Raw genomic sequence first — 20,209 nt, forward strand, 5'->3', positions numbered from 1 at the left:
AGTGATAAAAAGAAGTAAGATAAATTTTTTAAAAGCCTGTTAATACGATTTTGTTAGTAAACCTTACATTTGCCTTTTGACAGATAATTTTAAGGATCTCCTCACAAACACATTCTAGTTACCTCAAGATCACTTATGATTTGTTAAAGAGGTAAAAATAAAAAAGAAATATAAGGTTCCCTAGAGGTCATCCTATTTGAATTACAACATATCTCAGTGTTCTGTATTATCCAAGTATTAATAAGATCCAAGTTTTTTTTAATTATACTGATACATGAACCATGAATAGAATCAACCCAAATATATTAGGCGAAAAGTAACCTGAGCTTTAATATACTGTAAATTGAAAATACACTTCAAATTTGAAAGCCATCTAAAACTTGCTAGGATTTAATGGGTTTGCCATTTAAATGAATCCCATGTACCATAAGATTCAGATATCCTGTGATTTATAACACAGATTTAAATGATCAGGATGATTTATCATCCCCTCCCCAAACTCTGGAAATATTTCAAATAGATATAATTTTAAAAGAGGTTTTTATCTTCTAATCTCAGTGTGACAGAGAGTGTTCATAATGTTTTGATGATGAGGTGGAGAAAAATCTTAACTTCAAAAAATGAATTCAGGAAATAGTGTAATTAAGCAAAAACATATGGGGTGATATAATATTACTGGCAGTCATCCTAGACATCAATTTTGAAGTTAACTAAAAGTGAAGAAAGTGAAGGAGTTCTGCTGTAACAAGGAAAAAAAAAACTTTTTAAGAATTTAGACACATGAAATTTACAGCTCTGAGTAATGGAACCCTCCGTATGTACATAATTATCTCTTCGTGGTTACTAAACAAAATTGAAACTAAAATCTCCTGTGTCCCTTTTTTTGCCCAAGAATAACTGTTGACAAGTTGGAAAATCAGGAATTAGTGGGTGGCTAAAAGGCAGGTTTCAAAAAAGGAAACTTCATTTCTGAGGATGGGGAGCTGAAACTAAGTCTTGAACCTATTTTGAAGGAAGCACAATTTTGTCTCCTTGGACCAGTGTCCAAAATGACATCTGATAGCAGCAGGCTGAGAATGAGAAGGATGTAACCAGGATGGCGAAAGGCATAGCAACCTCAAACGTCAGACAACCCAGAAAGAATTTTTAACAATTAAAACTAAAAACAAAATGTAAATACATGTATGGGCAAGGTTTGGAGAAGGCAATGGCACCTCACTCCAGTCCTCTTGCCTGGGAAGTCCCATGGGCGGAGGAGCCTGGTAGGCTGCAGTCCAAGGGGTCGCTAGGAGTCGGACACGACTGAGCGACTTCACTTTCACTTTTCACTTTCATGCATTGGAGAAGGAAATGGCAACCCACTCCAGTGTTCTTGCCTGGAGAATCCCAGGGACGGGGGAGCCTTGTGGGCTGCCGTCTATGGGGTCGCACAGAGTTGGACATGACTGAAGTGACTTAGCAGCAGCAGCAAGGGCAAGGTTGTAGGAAAATGAGCATTTCTACATAGTTCTAGTGAAAAAAAGACTTAATTTTTCTAGAAGACAATTTTGTAGTTTACCAAGAGATAACTTATAATACTGTCATGTTCCCTTTGGAAAATATAATGATGCAATAATCATAAAGATATATGTATGCTTTCATTGTGAGAATGGCTATCAGAAATGCTTCATAACATAGAAAAGACAGAAACAGCCTGAGTTTCCAAAATGATGGTATGTTTTAAAATAACTATGGTACTTTTATGCCATTATAGATTGTGGAGTAACTATACCAATGTTGATTTTTTTGTTTAGAAGGAAATTTATGATATCTTGGCTAGTGGAGATAGAAAAATGACTTAAAGAGCATGGTATAATTTTAAATAAAATAAAAAATGAATACTATGCATGATGAATCATTCAGAAGAATGTAAGCCAATCTATGAACTACTATTTTTATTACATTTATAGTACACCCCAGAAACTAAAAAACATTTGTTTGTTTAGTATTTATTTCACCAATTACAATATAAGGTTCTTGAGTTCAGACACTATGCTTACCTGGGTCACCAATATACTCCAGGGCTTGGTGTGGTATATATTCAGAGTTCAATAAAATTTTGTTGTTGTTTTTTAATGTAAAATTTAAATAAATGTTCACTAGACCTATGTTGACTAAATGAATAAAACTAAAAATATTGTATATAATGATGTAAACTTTCACCTAGAACTTTGGTCATTTCTGTTTTCTTATTTCTGATTCCTAACATCCTTTGACATGTAATATAATTTTATCTCTTTATCTCGCATTCTCCATTGTGTCCAACTCTTTTCAACCCTCTAGACTAAAGTGTGCCAGGCTCCTCCATGGAATTTTCCAGGCAAGAATACAGGAGTGGGTTGTCATTTCCTCCTCCAGGGGAACATTTCTGACCCAGGGATTGAACCTGCATCTATGCATCTCCTACATTGGAATAATTCTAAACCAACTGTGCCACCTGGGAATCCTCATGATATTACATGTCATGGAGAGAAAAGCATCACAGTTCAGCCAAGAACCAACTACAGATGGCTAAATCAAGCATGAATATACAAGTTGAGACTCAGATGAAGGGAGATGAGAAACACTTGACCTGGTTCTAGGCACCACACTATCAAAATCAAAGTTAATATTACAAGATCCATTAATTAGTCATCTCGACAAATCAGCAGCAAAGTCGTCATCATCATTGTCAGTGGCTGTGAATATTTCATTGATGGATAAAATATCAATTTCTAAACCAGTTTCCTGCACACATCAAAGCTGCTTCTGAACATTGACTGTGATAGTTAACCCTCCAACTATTACAATGGTGGAAAACACTATTTTCCTTATGGAAATAATATCCTAGTGGACATCCTATGGGACAAGATTTGAATTAGAACCATACACTAAGATCCAAGTGTAATTAGAGAATAAGAGCCAGGATGGAGGAGGATTAACAGAAACAACCAACAGACTGCATTAGAAATTACAATAGTGACGTCATGTGCTAATGGCTTTCTCTGTCAGTCAATTTTTCACTAGTAATGAAAGAGAAATGAGACCATCACACGCCTTCATGTCACACAAATGCAGGAGTTTGAGCAGTTTCGTGTATAACACTACAATGAAACACCCAGAGGGGCATTTCCTCATTTCAGATGCACAGCACACGGGCACAGCACTTTTTAAAAAGGAAGATATTTTAGACTTTCAAAAAATACAGCTAGCAAGTACCAAATTAAGACTAATGGTTAGAATCCTAAGAATACTGCCTGAAATTCATTCCAAGGTATAATTTCTAAAGTTGAAGATAATCTGTATCCATTGGAAGGACAGATGCTAAAACTGAAGCTCCAATACTTTGGCTACCTGATGAGAAGATCTGACTCATTGGAAAAGACCCTATGCTGGGAAAGATTGAAGGCAGGAGGAGAAGGGGATGACAGAGGATGAGATGGCTGGATGGCATCACCGACTCAATGGACATGAGTTTGATCAAGCTCTGGGAGTTGGTGAAGGACAGGAAAGCCTGGTATGCTACAGTCCATGGGGTTTCAAAGAGTTGGACGTGACTGAATGACTGAACAACAATTGTATCTAATTTATCTGCATTTGATAGAGAACAAGGAAATACTGGTATGTTAATATCATCCTTGATAAGTTGAAAAGAAGCACCTCAAGAGTAAAAGTGATTTTTGATGGCTTTGTGATTTCTTCAGACATACCAGAGTGCTTGGCATGCTGTAAACCCACACCAACCACCCAGGCATGAGCAGGTTTCACCAACATTGAGTTGGTGCTACAGGGCAAGTTGCAAAATTACCCGGTGACAAGACTTCCAAGACTCAAGTAAGTTCCATTATCTTTAAACACTTATCTCACCGAATCCTTTACCTGCTTTATTCCACCTTTATGCTCCCATAGTTACTTACCATTGTATTTAAAGTGTATGTGTATGTCCAAGCACACACCCACAAAGCTACATAGAGCAATTATTATTAATAGATTCACTAAGTTTAGGTAACCATGCTTTTCACAGATCAAAATCCTTCAATAGGTCAGTTTCACTACCATTTGGGATGTGTTCTCTGCCTCCCTCTCCAGTTTGATCGCTTGCTCTTCTTCTTCCTCCCCAACATGGAGAAATCTCCAGATATTCTGAATGCTTGTTAAAATGACCCATGCTCTGACCATCGCATTTTACCACTAATTAAAAAGACTTGCGTATCATTGCTTTCCCAGTTTCCCTGGCTGACTCCTAGATCTTGGTTTGAATATTAATTACCTCCTTCTAAAATCTTTACTGATTTCAAAATCTGGATTAGAACCTCCAATAGCATCCTATACTTCCCTGTCACATGCTAGATTGATTCAAGCTTCCTAAGTTTCTTTCTCCCTTACCCAACTATAAATTCCAGGAGGATAAGCTTCCTTGTCTTTTTCATTGAATAAATTTGGTATGTAACATTGTGCAAGTTTAAGATATTCTACATGTTACTTGAATACGTTTACATATTGTGATGTACTGTGACTGGCAGTGTAGTGATATGTATCATCCTGCATACATGTATTGTACAGTCTCGTCTATATTCATTGTGCCATATATTAGATATCTGTAGCTTATTTACTACTCATTATGAACAGCATCAATTTTATCCCTCTTTTACACCCCCCAGTAAGAAACATTTTACTCTCTGATTTTTACGGGTTTAACTTTTTTAGATTCCACATATAAGTGATATCATATAGTACTTGTCTTTCTCTGGCTTATCTCACTTAGCATAATGTGCTGAAGGTTCATCCATGTTGTTGCAAATGGAAGATTAATTCTTTAAATTTTATATCTCCATTGCATAGCATAAAGAACCTGCACACAGCAAGTGCTCAGTAGATATTTAGTAAATGAAACACTAATTGTTAGCCATGGTATCCAAGCAATAAGCTCCTAGAAGACTGAGTTTTCTATTTCAAACTTATGCTCTAGCACAGGAAGCAATCTACATAGTGCGAAGGATTAGATTTAATTATTTTTTTGAATTACATTTCCTAATACATTTTTTATACTTTGGCATCAGTACACAGCCATTTCTCATTCTCTCTGTCTCTCTCACACAGAATAAGCTCTTATCTGACCACAAACATATGTATTTGCTTGAAGAACACGGTACAAATGGGGCATTGACCTGAAATGTTATATTTACGAAGCAGTCTGCCATCCTATGTCTGGTCTGCATTCACTGATAGGTATGTGGGATGTGGCCCACGAAACCACGTGGCTTATTTTGGCTATCACTTACTCTATGAGTACCTTTGGAAATTGGCTGTATTAACAGAAGCCGCCAACATCTCACATTAGAGGTTCCAGAGGGTTCATTGTGTGTTGATTGCTTTCTCTGTCGATTCATTTTGGTTTGCCAGTAATGAAATCAGTATGAAACTATCACAAATATAAAAAGCAAGACAAACAGCCCATCGCTTCTGACTGGGGAACAGTCACGTGGGCGTTCTTTACCACTGTAGACCCATGCACACGCATGTTTTCTGGCAGGAAGGAGAAACATAATGAGAAGACGTAAAATGTTCTTCACTATGTGAACATTGTGTGTGTAAATTCATAATCTGATAATTCATAAGGCACTACAGCCAAAGCCCTTGTGTATATGTGGGTTTTTTTGTTGTTGTTGTTATTGTTGTTGGATTTGCTATCTGCTTCTTTGTATATAATACATAAGAAATATTACTTTTCTTCTGAAATAAGTATGTATACATCTGTGTTTTTCAGACAAAGAGAAGATGGACTGAAGAAAGCATGGAAAAATGGGTAGGGTGGTTGAGAGTGAATGGAAGTCAGGTAACTGGACAGTGGATACTGGAGTTTCAGAGAACCATTTGAGCAGAGAACAGCGTGTAGACATAGAGCTCAGTGGTCTCCATCCACATCTGGTAAATGTCAGGATCCCCAAGGCAAACTGAATTTCATTATGCGTTTACACTATGCCCTTTTCTGTCTCCATTTGCCAGCATGTTGGGTGGCCCAAAAAGTTTGTTCAGGTTTTCTGTAAGATGGTATGGAAACAACATTTTGGACAACCCAATAATAAAGGTTGGTTTCACATAATGCCCTGATTGTTTGAAAAAACTTACTCTAGATGTTTTAATAACACATTCATATTTTGTAGGATATTTGCCATGATTTTGCCTTCAAAAATGATTTGTTTGACCCTTCTAACTACTCTGTGAAATTGGTCAGGCAGATGTATTTCATTCCTATTTTATAGGAGAAAACTGAGACTTATGACTACAGAGTGTACTAATGACAAAATGGAACCAGAATCCACATCTCTGGACCTGCCTCAGTACTCTGCTGCAGCTGCTGCTGCTAAGACTCTTAGCGACCCCATGGACTGCAGCCTACCAGGCTCCTCCGTCCATGGGATTTTCCAGGCAAGAGTACTGGAGTGGGGTGCCATTGCCTTCTCCCACCTCGGTACTCTAGCTGGTCATTTTCTAGAAGATACAACATCTAGAAATATTATAAGGATTCACTTAGACAATTGTCAAATTAGATACATAAAGCCTTCTTCACTGTATCAAAACAGTTAAAAAAAATTTGTCCATTTATATCTCTCTTTCCTTAAACAACAATCAACCCAAGACCAAACTAAATGAGTCACAAGGCTGATGTACATACAAGGGGGAAAGGAAGGAACTAACACATTTTGAAACATCTTTTATAGACTGAATTCGGTATCAGACATGTTAAAGGCAGTAAGTAACTCATCTGAATGGCTAAATTCAGAAGGTAGAGCTGTAATAATAAGGCCAGTCTCATCACATCACATCACCTCCAGTCTGCTTATAATGGCCTTATCAGAAAACATTTTTTCAGCTTCTTGATTATTATAGATAATGAATCTATTACTCAGGAAACATTTTGACTCTATTCAGGCTGGTTTTTGTGATGAAGTTGAACTTAGGTGTGAGTTAAAGTTTGCATGATATTCTTACCATATGAATTGACCCAGTATGCTTAGATTTTCTGTGTTATTTTCTCCTATAAAATTTTATTGATTTAAATAAAATTATTTACAATATTTATTGTAGTTCTAAAGTTACATCATATGGCTTTATGTAGCTCCTTGACATGTGATGATAATCAGTATAAACTGAGTGGTTTTGGTGCCATGTGTTTCCACAACAGCTGATATCATAATTAGGGAGGAATTAAATGTCAGTTTTAGACAAACCAAGTTTGCCGCCAAGCAGGACCCTATGAGGATTTCTCAGAATAGATTCCTACCTGTGTCCTCTGTCTGCCTTTTGTCTGTAGAAAAACTTGAATCAACAAATAAATTTCATCAGAGAACTGAGAAAATGCAGAAAGAAAGGAAAAAACCAACCATATAAAATGATAATACTTTATCCATTAAAGCCAAGAACACTTAGTTGTTCCTCTAGGACTATAGATGATTTTCTGGGCCATGTCCTTTCAGCTGTTTTGCAGATACAGAAATGCGCATCAAGTGAGAGAGGTCAACTTTATGCTGCCCACAAGGACGCAGATCCCAGAATGGTTGGAATCAGAATATTGATGGTGCTGACTCCCGATTACCTCCGCTACTACCGCCGCTTAGTCACTTCAGACATGTCTGACTCTTTGTGACTCTATGAACTGGAGCCTGTCAGACTCCTCTGCCCATGGAATTCTCCAGTCAAGAATACTGGAATGGGTTGCCATGCCTTCCTCCAGGGGATCTTCCCAAGCCAGGGGTCAAGCCAGGGATCAAACCTGGGTCTCCTGCATTGCAGGCAGATTCTTTACCGCTGAGCCACCAGGGAAGCCCTTCCCCCATTAGCTCACCACCAACCAATCAGAAGAATGTGCACCTGCTGACCACGCCCTCCTCATTGAACACTGTAAGCCTCCTCACTACCCGTTCCAGGGTGGCAGTTTAGGGCATTGGCCACCTATGGATCCCTTTGCCTGGCAAAGCAATAAAGCTATTCTTTTCTACTTCACCCAAAATTGTCTTCATATTTCTGTTTGGCACAATTGAACAGAGGCTGACTTTCAGCAACTGGTTGACTAGTCACAGATTTACAGCTAATGTTACTAAATAGGTCACAAATATAACAGGAAATAATCCAGGTTAAAAGTTTTGGTGAACAGTAAAGAACACATTTAAAAATAACCATTTATCTATGTTTTACATTAAACATTATATAGAATAACATAATTTACTTGCTGACTAATGTTGGCACACATTTCTATAAACAAATAAACATTAACATAAGGCCAGTGTGGCAAATGACCATTAGACAAACAGTGCCAAATTGTGAAATCGCAGGTCAATGGAGCAGAAAAACCCAGTAGAATAAAGATTTTATTTACTCCATTTCTCCATTTTTTTTCATCCTCTCTTTGAAAGAATTCATATCTGACAGTTCAAATTTCAAAATGGCCTTTTGTTTATACCATCAGAAACAAAATGCTAATCAGTTAGTGTCATAAATTTTCAGAGAGGAAAAAGGACATTGGAGCCAGTCCAACTCAGTCTCTAGAGAGATGCAGAAAATGAAGTTCAGAGAGGTGAAGCGGTGCTCAAAATTATACAGACCTGTTTCCCAGAAGGAAATTCCACCTACCTTATCTCCAAAATTCAAATCTAGTGAAATTTTTTCCACTACACCATGTTTATCACTTTCTATATCATCTTAACAGAGTCTTGCAATAATAGCCCTCACGGTTTTCATGGTTCCTTCCTATAGAAACTGGGTGTACCTATGTGCCTTACATTGTTCAATGAAACCAAAGCATATAAGATATAAGCAAAGACTTTAAAAGTGCTCATGCATAGGGACACTTCCAGTCTTTTTGCTCTTGGAATCTTCTGGAACTACGTAAATAAGCAGATGTACATGCTGGCTGATGGAAAACTTGAAGCCGAGATATCCTTGTCAAACCACATCACCCTCAGAATCCTAGTTGACACACAGGCGGCCCAAGATACATGAGTCCAGCTGAGATGAGCAGACTATGGCTTTACTGAGCCTTGCCCCATTGACCCACATGATCGAAGCTAAACAAAGAGTTGTTATTTTAAGCTACTAGATTCTGTGGTCATCTTTAAAATAGTGCAAAACCCATGGGTATAATCAGTGAATGGCAGCATCTAACCAGTTACCAAGCCAAACATTTTGACTTCTCACTCTCCTTCATGATTACCCTCCACATGAAACAAGGCATCCAGAACTTCCATTCTTCCTCATCAGTGACTCATTCTGACTCATGAATGAACTGCTTATTCCCTCATAATTCCTCTGCCTCTGTCCTAGCCCATGACTCCATTATCCCTGCCTGAATTTCTTTGGTCACACAGCTTCTCAGCTAGTAGTCCCATCTCCAATCCTGTTAACCTCCAGTTCACCCTCTACTCTCGAGGCAAGGTCTACAATTCATACCTGCCAATAACTTCCCCTCGTTCAAAATGTCAGTAATTTTCTATCATTCTTAAAATACAATCCAGAATTCAAACCATGGCGAGGCAAATCTTCTGTTCTTTTCAGCACAGAATCTTTCTTTCCAAATTAAAGTTAGCAGGCATTCTGTCCTCTGACCTGGAGTGACATTTCCCAATTTCTCAATGATGGGATATATACAATTATACATCAGTTTCTTAAAAGGAAACTGTGTATTGTCTATTTCCTCATTTCTTCCTGCCGGGTGAAAGCTGGATGCAGCGCAGGAGAGCTAAAGGACTGTATGACCATGTCCTTGGCACCCTAGGAAATGAGGGGGCACAGGAAAGAAGGAAATTGAAGGAAGGAACTTCTCTGTGATTTGGTATAACAGAGCGGGCTGTCCACACTAAATCACTCACCTTCCTCTGTATGGATACACAACAGAATATAACATTCCATCTTCTTTAAGTTACTGTACATAAGGTCTCTTTTTAGAATTTCTTAGCTTATATTAATGGCCTAATGAATTTACATTACTTTCATGGATTCACGGCTTCTGTCACTGTCTAGCTCTCACTTTTTTCCAATCTCTTCCGCCTCTGAAGCTATCATCCTCAGCTATTTACTTCCTAGAATACTCATCAAACATTTTACCTCTCTTTCCTTTTAGTCAATACTTTTCCACTTCTATCCTTTGTATTTTGCTGACTAAATGCCACCCAATTGTAGGCCTAGAGTCAATAATTTTTTATAAGCCTTTTCTGTTGTCCTCCAAGTCTGGGCTATTTTTTCCGCTCGGGTGTGACCATCATATTCTGACTCATGCTATTAAAGCGTAAAGCATGTTACTTTGCATTAGTGTGTTTGTCTTTGACAAAATGATAAATTTTGCAAATACAGAAACAATATCTCTTTCATTCACCTTTATGTGTGCAAATGATAGTGTAATTCTTGGTATGTATTGGGCATTACACATATGAATTGAATAAATAAATGTAAAAGTATGAAAAAAAGACTGAAAAGAAACATATTTGAATATAAATAGTAGTAGAGATATAAGGGGTTTTAATTTTTTTATTTCAATATTTTCCAAAGTCTCTTGATAATGCATATGTTACTTTCATAATCACTAACTACAATATAATAAGATATTTTGTCTAAAGTATATATTGGAAACTAAAGCTGACTTTTAATTTTAAGTTACACACAACCAGGAATACAAACATTAACTGAATAAAATATGCTTCTGCTGCTAGTTAGGTCAACTATTATATGCCCAGGCTAGCAATACGGAAATATGAAATACTGTAATTGACCAATTCTGAAGTTCTATCCCCAGAGAGATGAAGAAAATCAATATGGTCTGCTTCTTCCTAAGACAAATTTGTGTGTTACAGGGGATACACTGTGGTTGATAGATGTGGGCTACATATATTCCCTTGGGGCTTGTTTGCAAAGGCTTACTTGTACTGTCTTCCGCCTAAGTTTTCATAGAAGCTTTAAGGATTAAGGTTGTTTTGCAACTGAAATTTCACTTCTCTGGAGAGACTATGAGAGAATCTTATGGGCTAGTCTCAAAGGACATTTGCATAGGATTACATTTTATAATCTAAAAGGTAAAAACTATTCCACTTCTTCTAGCCTCTAGAACAAAGTTGTAAATGTCCAGCTCATGTGGATTTGAGAAAGCAGAGCATCTGCTGGAAATATTTGTTCCTCACACATGAGACCCAAGCACCAGACATGTTGATTTCTTTGTCAGCAGCTGCAGAATATGATATTGTTCTTCTTTTTGCCCTTGAAATTGTTAGGATGATTTGATTGATTTGGGTTGGTATACATTCAGATTTAGATTTCTCATTGCTAAATTCATTCTTTGGGAAGGTAATGTATCATTACATGGAATCAAAGGAAATCCCCCTCAAAATCATCAGTTTAATGAGAACTGGTCATTTGTTCTGATGAGTTTTCCTCATTTTCTCTCGGAATGAAGACAAATGTCACAGATACATTATACAAAGAGAAAGGCTGGGCTAAGGTGAAGGCACAAATTAATTTAATTCCTGCTCTAGCTTCAAGTACCTAAATCATTCAAACCAACAACAGCAACACAAAATTAATAGCTCCACATACTTTTGTATTTAACCTTGAAATATGGTCAGGCAATTTAAACCAATTCAACATGCAAATTCAATCAGTATAAAGAATCCATTAGCAATTGAGACCAATTTATTAACTCAAGAAACATAAACTCAGTGTAATTGCATCATATATTCTATACTTACAACAGCTGAAGAGCATTAGGAATTGTCAGAAAAGATCAAAACATTGGGAGGGTATTTATCAAAGTACAACTTAAAATATTAATTATCAACTTATTTCAAATCGTTGGTTATGTGTTCAAGTAAATTGCAGGTAATTTACTAATATTACTTTGATAGATAAAAGAAAGACTTGTATTAATCTACTCTACATAATCTCATCCCCCTGTGTTAAAAACCTTACTGAATTCTACTACCAAAATGGAAACAATGTAAGCCATCAGATCTGAGATTCCTACTAAACCTTCACAATATAATAAATTATTTCCATGATAGGAGTTAGAACCTGAACTCTGAAATCTTGTTGCATTTTCCCACAACATTTCAACTAAAATTGAGTTAACATATAACAATAAAATAAAACAAACTGTGTTTGGTGTTTGAAAAGGGGTTATTACATACTTGATTAAACACTACATTTAGCATTTAATTTTATTCTACAAAATCCTTTTCTAGAAACTTCCCTCTGTTTAAACACTTCTAGCATCAGGAAATGTACTAATTTTAGAGTCAACTTATTTTATTCTTGGTCTATTTTATCTTTGATTCAAATTGTAAAGTTATTTACCTGCTATGTCACTTGGAATTCCAACAGCTTGACAGATGAGAGGGGACTTTATAATTAAGCTATAAACATTACAATTTTAGATAAGGGTATAAATTAAGTCATTTTAGTAAGGGCCAAAGATAATAAATGCAGAGTAAAATCTAGAATAAAATACAGGGTTAGCAATCTCTGGCCCATGAGGAACCTGTTTTTATAGGCCAAGGAATAGCTATTTCTTTTTAAAATTGTTAGAAAAAAAGAAAAAGTAATATTTCATAGTACATGATAATGCATGGCATTTACAATTTAGTATCCATAAATAAAGCTTTACTGGAACACAGCCACATTCATTTGTTGACATATTGCCCATCGCTGCTAGTGTACTATGTAGATTTGAGTAACTGTGACAGACACAAGTCTAAAATAGTTAACATCTTTACATTAAAAAAAAAAAAAGATCCCAGTCTAGAAAAATGTTGTCTAATAGAATATAATGTAAGCACAAATGGATTTAATTTCTTTTTAGTAACCAGGTTAAAAACTATAAACAGAAATAGATAAAATTAAATAAATAATATATTTTATTTAAATCAAAATACTCTAAACATGGTATCAACATGTAATCAATATAAAAATCGTTAAGTGCAATATTTGGCATTTTTTCATACTTAAAGTTTAAAATACACTGTGTATTTCACATGTACAGCTCCTATCTCCTCAGACTATCCATTTCAATACCCATGACCACATATGGCTGGCAGCCACTGTACTGAACACTGTAGGTACAGCTGACAGATCTTGTCATGTTTAGTCACATCTCCAGCCACTAAATAGCATGTCTACATTTTATTGAGTTCACATTTTCTGCTGTATTCTGCTGATTCTTTCCTTTCCTGCTGGAGGCTTGGGCCAAAGGTGATTTGCTGGGGTTTGGTGGGGGAGGGCGCTCATGGGCTTCCCTGGTGGCTCAGAGGGTAAAGAATCCGCCTGAAATGCAGGAGACCTGGGTTCGATCCCTGGGTCAGGAAGATCCCCTGGAGGAAAGCATGGCAACCCACTCCAGTATTCTTGCTTGGAGAATCCCCATGGACAGCGGAGCCTGGCGAGCTACAGTACGTAGCATCTCAAAGAGTCGGACACAACTGAGCTACTAAGCACAAAATGAGGCGCTTCTTGATGCACCTGCTGTTCACAGCACTGGTGGTAAAATCCTGAAAGTGCGCTTGTTTCTTTCTACCCACATGAAAATCCTATATTTTGAATTGAATGTAAGAATCTAGGTGCTTCCTCTCGATTACAGAACAGGAAGAAATGTCATTTCTTTTGCTCTAGAGAGGATTTTGCTGTTAATGTAGTCTATCCAATTAGTTTTCTTGGCAGCTACAGCTCACTGTTGAGTCTTATTATACCCACAGGAAAATATCACCTCTATATCTTTTTTTAAAGTGCTGCAATTACTGCCACATAAGCCCAACTTACCCTTACGAAGGGCTTCTCCTTTCCGTTCTCACTTCTGAGTTGCGATTCAGGATTACGCTCACACGGAACACTGGTGGTTGACAAGCCAGACTGTGTTCTTCAGCTACAAAAACAAACGAACATAAAACAATGTCAGGACTCCCGTTTTGAAGGGGAAGAAAATAGAAATTGATTGATCATACTGATTTCAGTTCCTATTATTTTACTATACATTTTTTTTCTGAATTTTATTGTTGCTAAATATCTTGATCATTAAAAGGTAATAAAAGGGGTGTCGAAACTTGTTGCTGAAGAACTCCAGAAAAAAAAATCACACATTTACTTAGCTCAAGCACTTTTAGTTTTTGTGGACTTGTGTTCTCAGAGCTGTGAATTTCTAGTGATTTTAATTTTTGCAGTAATGTTTTAATGTAACAAAATTGTACCCAGATGTTGATTGAATTAAACATCAAGAATTATGTCATTAAAAAATTCCATTTGTATGCTTCAGATAATAACAATATAGTTCCATGTGTCTCCATGTCTGAGCATGGTGAAGACCCACTGTTCTAGGATATGTTTCATTCTTCTTTGTCAATGTTACTGTATGCTCTCTTTCCTTAATGTTTTTACATCAAACCCAGAGTGCCGAATGGGTAGTGTGAAGTATGAATTCTGACTATAGAAAGTGTAATAATCAGTTCCTATTTCCTTCCCTTTCAAATCATAACACAAATGTTAACTGCTGCAGATTCTAAGAAAGAATAGTTTAAGACTGTTATAATTATGGTTGGAAAACAACAGTTATGTATTACCTCTCAACAAATATTACGTATGCTCATCTCTCTACAGTGAGGCACAGACTGTGAGGAAATTCAGTGAATATAAGGACTGACAGTAATGTAACACTGGTATCTAATATTTTATGGGCTTAGTTTATGGTAATACTCTGCAAAGATTTCATATATATCTCATTAAATACAACAGATCTATGAGATTACTCTCAATATTTTTCCCATTTTACAGGTAAGGAAGCAGATTTACTGAATTTGAGTAACTTGAGAGTGCCATGGACTGCAAGGAGATCCAACCAGTCATTCTAAAGGAGATCAGTCCTGGGTGTTCTTTGGAAGGAATTATGCTAAAGCTGAAACTCCAGTACTTTGGCCACCTCATGCGAAGAGTTGACTCATTGGAAAAGACTCTGATGCTGGGACGGATTGGGGGCAGGAGGAAAAGGGGACGACAGAGGGTGAGATGGCTGGATGGCATCACCGACTTGATGGACGTGAGTTTGAGTGAATTCCGGGAGTTGGTGATGGACAGGGAGGCCTGGTGTGCTGCAATTCATGGGGTTGCAAAGAGTCGGACACGACTGAGTGACTGAACTGAACTGACTGAACTTCAAGGTTAAAACTATATAAGAATAAAAACATTTTTTTTTTGGTTATTCATTGAACGCCAAATGACAAAAATCCCTATATTTGCTTTGATAGGCTGTCCCCTCATTTCATGTCCCATCACTTCATGGCAAATAGATGGGGAAACAGTGAAAATAGTGACAGACTATTTCGGGGGGCTCCAATATCACTACAGATGGTGACTGTAGGCATGAAATTAAAAGACGCTTACTCCTTTGAAGAAAAGTTATGAGGAACCTAGACAGCATATTAAAAAGCAGAGACATTACTTTGCCAACAAAGGTCCGTCTAGTCAAGGCTATAGTTTTTCCAGTGGTCATGTATGGATGTGAGAGTTGGACTGTGAAAAAAGCTGAGCGCCAAAGAATTGATGCTTTTGAAATGTGGTGTTGGAGAAGATGCTTGACAGTCCCTTGGGCTGCTCAGGGACCCAACCAGTTCATCCTAAAGGAGATCAGTCCTGAACATTCATTGGATGGACTGATGCTGAAGATGAAACTCCAATACTTTGGCCACCTAATGTGAAGAATTGACTCACTTGAAAAGACCCTGATGCTGGGAAAGATTGAAGGCGGGAAGAGAAGGGGACGACAGAGGATGAAATGGTTGAATGGCATCACCGACTCTATGGACGTGAGTTTGGGTTAGACTCCAGGAGTTGGTGATGGACAGGGAGGCCTGGCATGCTGCAGTCCATGGGGTTGCAAAGAGTCAGACATGACTGAGCAACTGAACTGAGTCTGTCCCCTACTAAAGTTTATTTTCTTTGAAAATTCTGCTTTCCTTCTAAACCTCTAATGAAAACACATTCTAAATAGACTGCTTATTTTCCAAAATCAGTCATGTTTTGATTTCGAAAAAAAAAACAAAAAACTACAAAAATAGAATACAAATGACAACCGTGGCATTTAAGAAACTGTATTGCTTTATAAACAGTGTGTTTCCCCTAAGGAATAGAAATTATGAAAGGATGTCACACTCAGACTTGAGTAATTTATAAATAATAAATAAATTGCACCATCGATCACAAAATTACAGCCTCCCCTATTGAACTCGCTTCTTTCCAGGTTTTTCTTTTTTTTGTGTGTGTGAATATGATTGTCTGCCTCCCAGTTCTGTGGACTCAGATCTCACAATCTTTTTCTTCTCTGCCCCTCACGTGGAATAATTTGTCAACCCTTTGAATTCTGAATGGACAACATACACATCCCTTCAAAATTTTTCCTTTTCCCCTGTATCACCATAATCATTTTATAATCATTTTGTCTTTTCTGTTGCACTTCCCTCCAAATTGAGATCCTTGACCAAGCTTCCTCCTTCTGATTCTCTCCAGATATTTCTGCAAAATTCCTTTTTCTCCAGCACTGTTCTGCATAGTAAAATATTAATATTAAGTAAAATATTAATCCTGGAGTCAGGATACCAGGGTTCAAATTGTGGCTCCACCACTGACTCACTCAGATTCTAGGCCAGTCCCTAAAATGTTAGCCTTCAGTTTCTCTAACACGAGAATAACAGTATTGCCTACGTCATCAGGTTATTCTGAAGACTATATAAAATCAAATTGGCACACCCCTTAAAATGGTGCCCATAACAAAAACTATTAGCTATTATTATTTTTATATTCAGGGGGAAAGTCTTCAGTAGTTTGAAGTTTCTAAACGTAGCATTCCAGGTCCTTAATATCTGGTTCCAATCCATATGTGCGTTTTCTTTTGGTCATACCACCCAGAATTGTGGGATTTTAGTTCCCTAGCTGGAGACTGATCCTGCACCGTTGGCAGTGGAAATAGTCCTAACCACTGGACTCCCAGGGAAGTCCCCAAATCCATTCTTGCAATCACATTTTCTCATGATTCCAACTCAATCCAATTCAACATCTAGTTAGCCAGAACCCATCTATACAATGGAGAGAATTAAAATGCTGGACACACTACTTATCAATGAGGCAATATTTGCACTGAGAATCTTCATAAATGAGAATTTCACCAGACCAGGCCATTAAGGTAAAGGAGAGGACGCACACAGCATTGCACACCCACACTCCACTCAGCCATGCAGGACCATGTTATATACTTGCCTGTATCCTCCGCTCCTCAAGTCTTCTTCTATGCTCTCTGCTTAGAATTCCCATTTTTCCCTCATTGTCAACACTTAAAATTCTGTTACATCTCCCAAGACTCAATTCAAAAGTTTTGTTTTTTTTTTTCAAGGAAGCCTTGACTTCACTATTTGAAAATTATTTACATTTTTTCTTTCTCATGGCATCTTAGCCAAATTTCTCTGTGGGGCATTACATATTCTATTTTTATAGCTATTTATGCCTAGAATAAAAGTTCCTTGAAAATTAAGAGCTGTGTACAATTTATTTTTTGCTTCTTACAACACTCAATCTCTAATAAATATCCAGAAGATAGTTGTGCAATTAAGTGAATGTTGTTTTAAAGCCAGAAGAACTCAGGATAGAACTGATTTGCTCAAGTCACTGATCCTGGTTATAAGTTCCCTAAGGAGAGAAATTATGTTAGCCTTGTTCATCACCATATTCCTGATGTAATATGTCATGAATATTTCTGAATCAGTATCAGCTTATACCAGTGGCAATAATATTCACCAAAATCCAGTTGTCACAAGGTCATGATTCACTCTTTTAAATTATCAATTTTTATTATATTTGAAATCTAAGAATTATACACTCTTCTCACCATTCTGTGTTAATGTCTCTGCTATCTGATTATTATAGCCAAACATATTCATTCATTTGATGTTATAAGGTGGTTATGGATTAACATTTCTATATAGTATGTCTATTCTTTTATGGCTGAAAACATAATGAAAGTGCATTTGTGTTTAAACATATCCTTTTTCATTTAAAGTTTATGGAAATTCTAGACTTGCACAGTGGATTCTTTTAAAAACATGTCCAAAAAAAAAAAGAAAGTTTAGGCAGTGGGGACCAGAGGATTGTCATTTAAATGAGTGAGGTCTGCGAAGAAGGTCAGAGTGTGAGATTACAGATTTTGCTCAACATTATATTTGGCTAAAAAACAAAAACACCAAAAAAACAAATCTCAGCAGGTTTGTTTAATTGAATGATGTTTTCAAATCCACTTTCATTAGCTAGAGTGCTGCAGGACCCAGCAGTTCAGGAAGGAAATCTGTTTCTAGTAGCTTATAGAGATAATGATAAACCATCTTAAAGTCTGGATTTATTAAAAATGACTCAAATACATTATAGGGCAATAGGGCAACAGTAACTTGGTAATGCTTGGTTTACCAACCAGTGGGATGGAATTACAAATGTATTAACATTTATACAAAAGAAAGCAAGTAGCAGTGAGTCTATATTGTTTTCGACACAGTTAAACAAACTGTTATTTCACTTTGTGTGGCTAGTAAAATAAGACCTATAAAATAGAAGAAACATTCCCTTTTGGAACTTAAACAATGTGAAAAATCTAGTATTAATGAAGTGGAAATCTTCTTTCTTTATGCACATGAGTGCTATATTCATTAAAATACACACACACAGAGGAAGAAGCAGCTACTTTTTCTTACAATAGATAGCCATCACATTGATTATTTTTATGACTTAGGTTTGATCAAGCAGAACATACAGAGTTAGAAAGCAAAATATAACCCCAAGGAAGAGGGGACAACTATGGAGTGTACCTATGAAATCTAATTATATACATGCATATTAGTCTCCGTCATTAATTTCCCTGAAGTGTGAAGTTAACAAACCTAGACAGTGTGTTAAAAAGCAGAAACGCCACCTTGCTGACAAAGGTCCTTATAGTAAAAGCTATGTTTTTCCAATAGTCATGTACAGATGTGAGAGTTCGACCATAAAGAAGGCTGAGCACTGAAGAATTGATGCTTTTGAATTGTTCTGGAGAAGACTCTTGAGAATCCCTTGAATTGCAAGGAGATCAAGCCAGTCAATCCTGAAGGAAATCGACCCTGAATATTTATTGGAAGGACTGATGCTGAAGCTCCAACACTTTGGTCACCTGATGGGAAGAGCCAGATCATTAGATAAGACTCTGATGCTGGGCAAGATCAAAGGCAAAGGAGAAGGCGGTGGCGAGACTGATGCGGTTAGATAGCATCACGGACACAATGGGCATGAATTTGCACAAACTCCAGAACACGGTGGAGGACAGAGGAGACTGGTGTAATGCAGTCCATGGGGCCACAGAAAGTCAGACATGACTTAGTGAATGGCCAACAACAACGTTACTTTCAAGCCATTCCTTGATTTTGTTCCTGAAGATTTCAGACTCCTGGTCTTTCCATCCATGTGCATATATTTACTCATACACTCAAAAATATTTACTGAGGAGATCTGAATAAGATGTGTAAGCTCGCTGCCCCATGCAGTTTATGGTTTAATCATGGAAGAGCATGTTAAACAAATAAAAAAGGGCTGAGTCCCTTTGCTGTCCAAATGAAAATATCACTACATTGTTAATATAAAGTAAATACATAATAAAATAGTAATATAAAATAAAATGCAAAAAAAAAGCACAGGATGCTCTAAGCAAAACCAGCTTCATAGGTATAGGGTCTGAGGAATCTCATGAGAATCCTTGCTGAGAAAAGCTGCTGCTGCTGCTGCTACTGCTGCTCAGTCGCTTCAGTCGTGTCCGACTCTGTGCGACCCTATAGACGGCAGCCCACCAGGCTTCCCCGTCCCTGGGATTCTCCAGGCAAGAACACTGGAGTGGGTTGCCATTTCCTTCTCCAATGCATGAAAGTGATAAGTGAAAGTGAAGTCGCTTAGTCTTGTCGGACTCTTATCGACTCCATGGACTGCAGCCCACCAGGATCCTCCATCCATGGGATTTTCCAGGCAAGAAAAGCTGCAGACTTGGTTTAATGCTCTCCCATTGCTGTTTGGAAATTTTTTGATAATTTTAAGTTTGAAATTGTGTGTTACAATTAAGTCCAGTGGTAGAAGGGAATATGCAGGTGACCAGAGGAGACACTGCAAC

General features: G+C 37.2%; 1 protein-coding gene across 2 annotated transcripts in view; it reads right to left on the reverse strand.

Annotated features, from left to right (window-relative positions):
- The window catches only part of LRRC4C (leucine rich repeat containing 4C), a 1,420,098-nt gene that overhangs the window by 303,521 nt on the left and 1,096,368 nt on the right, over positions 1 to 20,209 (reverse strand). For both annotated transcript variants that reach the window (XM_059875163.1, XM_059875162.1), the window contains exon 5: positions 13,813 to 13,915. The gene's annotated coding sequence lies outside the window, so the exon portion shown is untranslated. The remainder of the gene's footprint in view (positions 1 to 13,812; positions 13,916 to 20,209) is intronic.

Source organism: Bos taurus, chromosome 15, assembly GCF_002263795.3.
Source record: "Bos taurus isolate L1 Dominette 01449 registration number 42190680 breed Hereford chromosome 15, ARS-UCD2.0, whole genome shotgun sequence".
Classification (NCBI taxonomy): Eukaryota; Metazoa; Chordata; class Mammalia; order Artiodactyla; family Bovidae; genus Bos; species Bos taurus.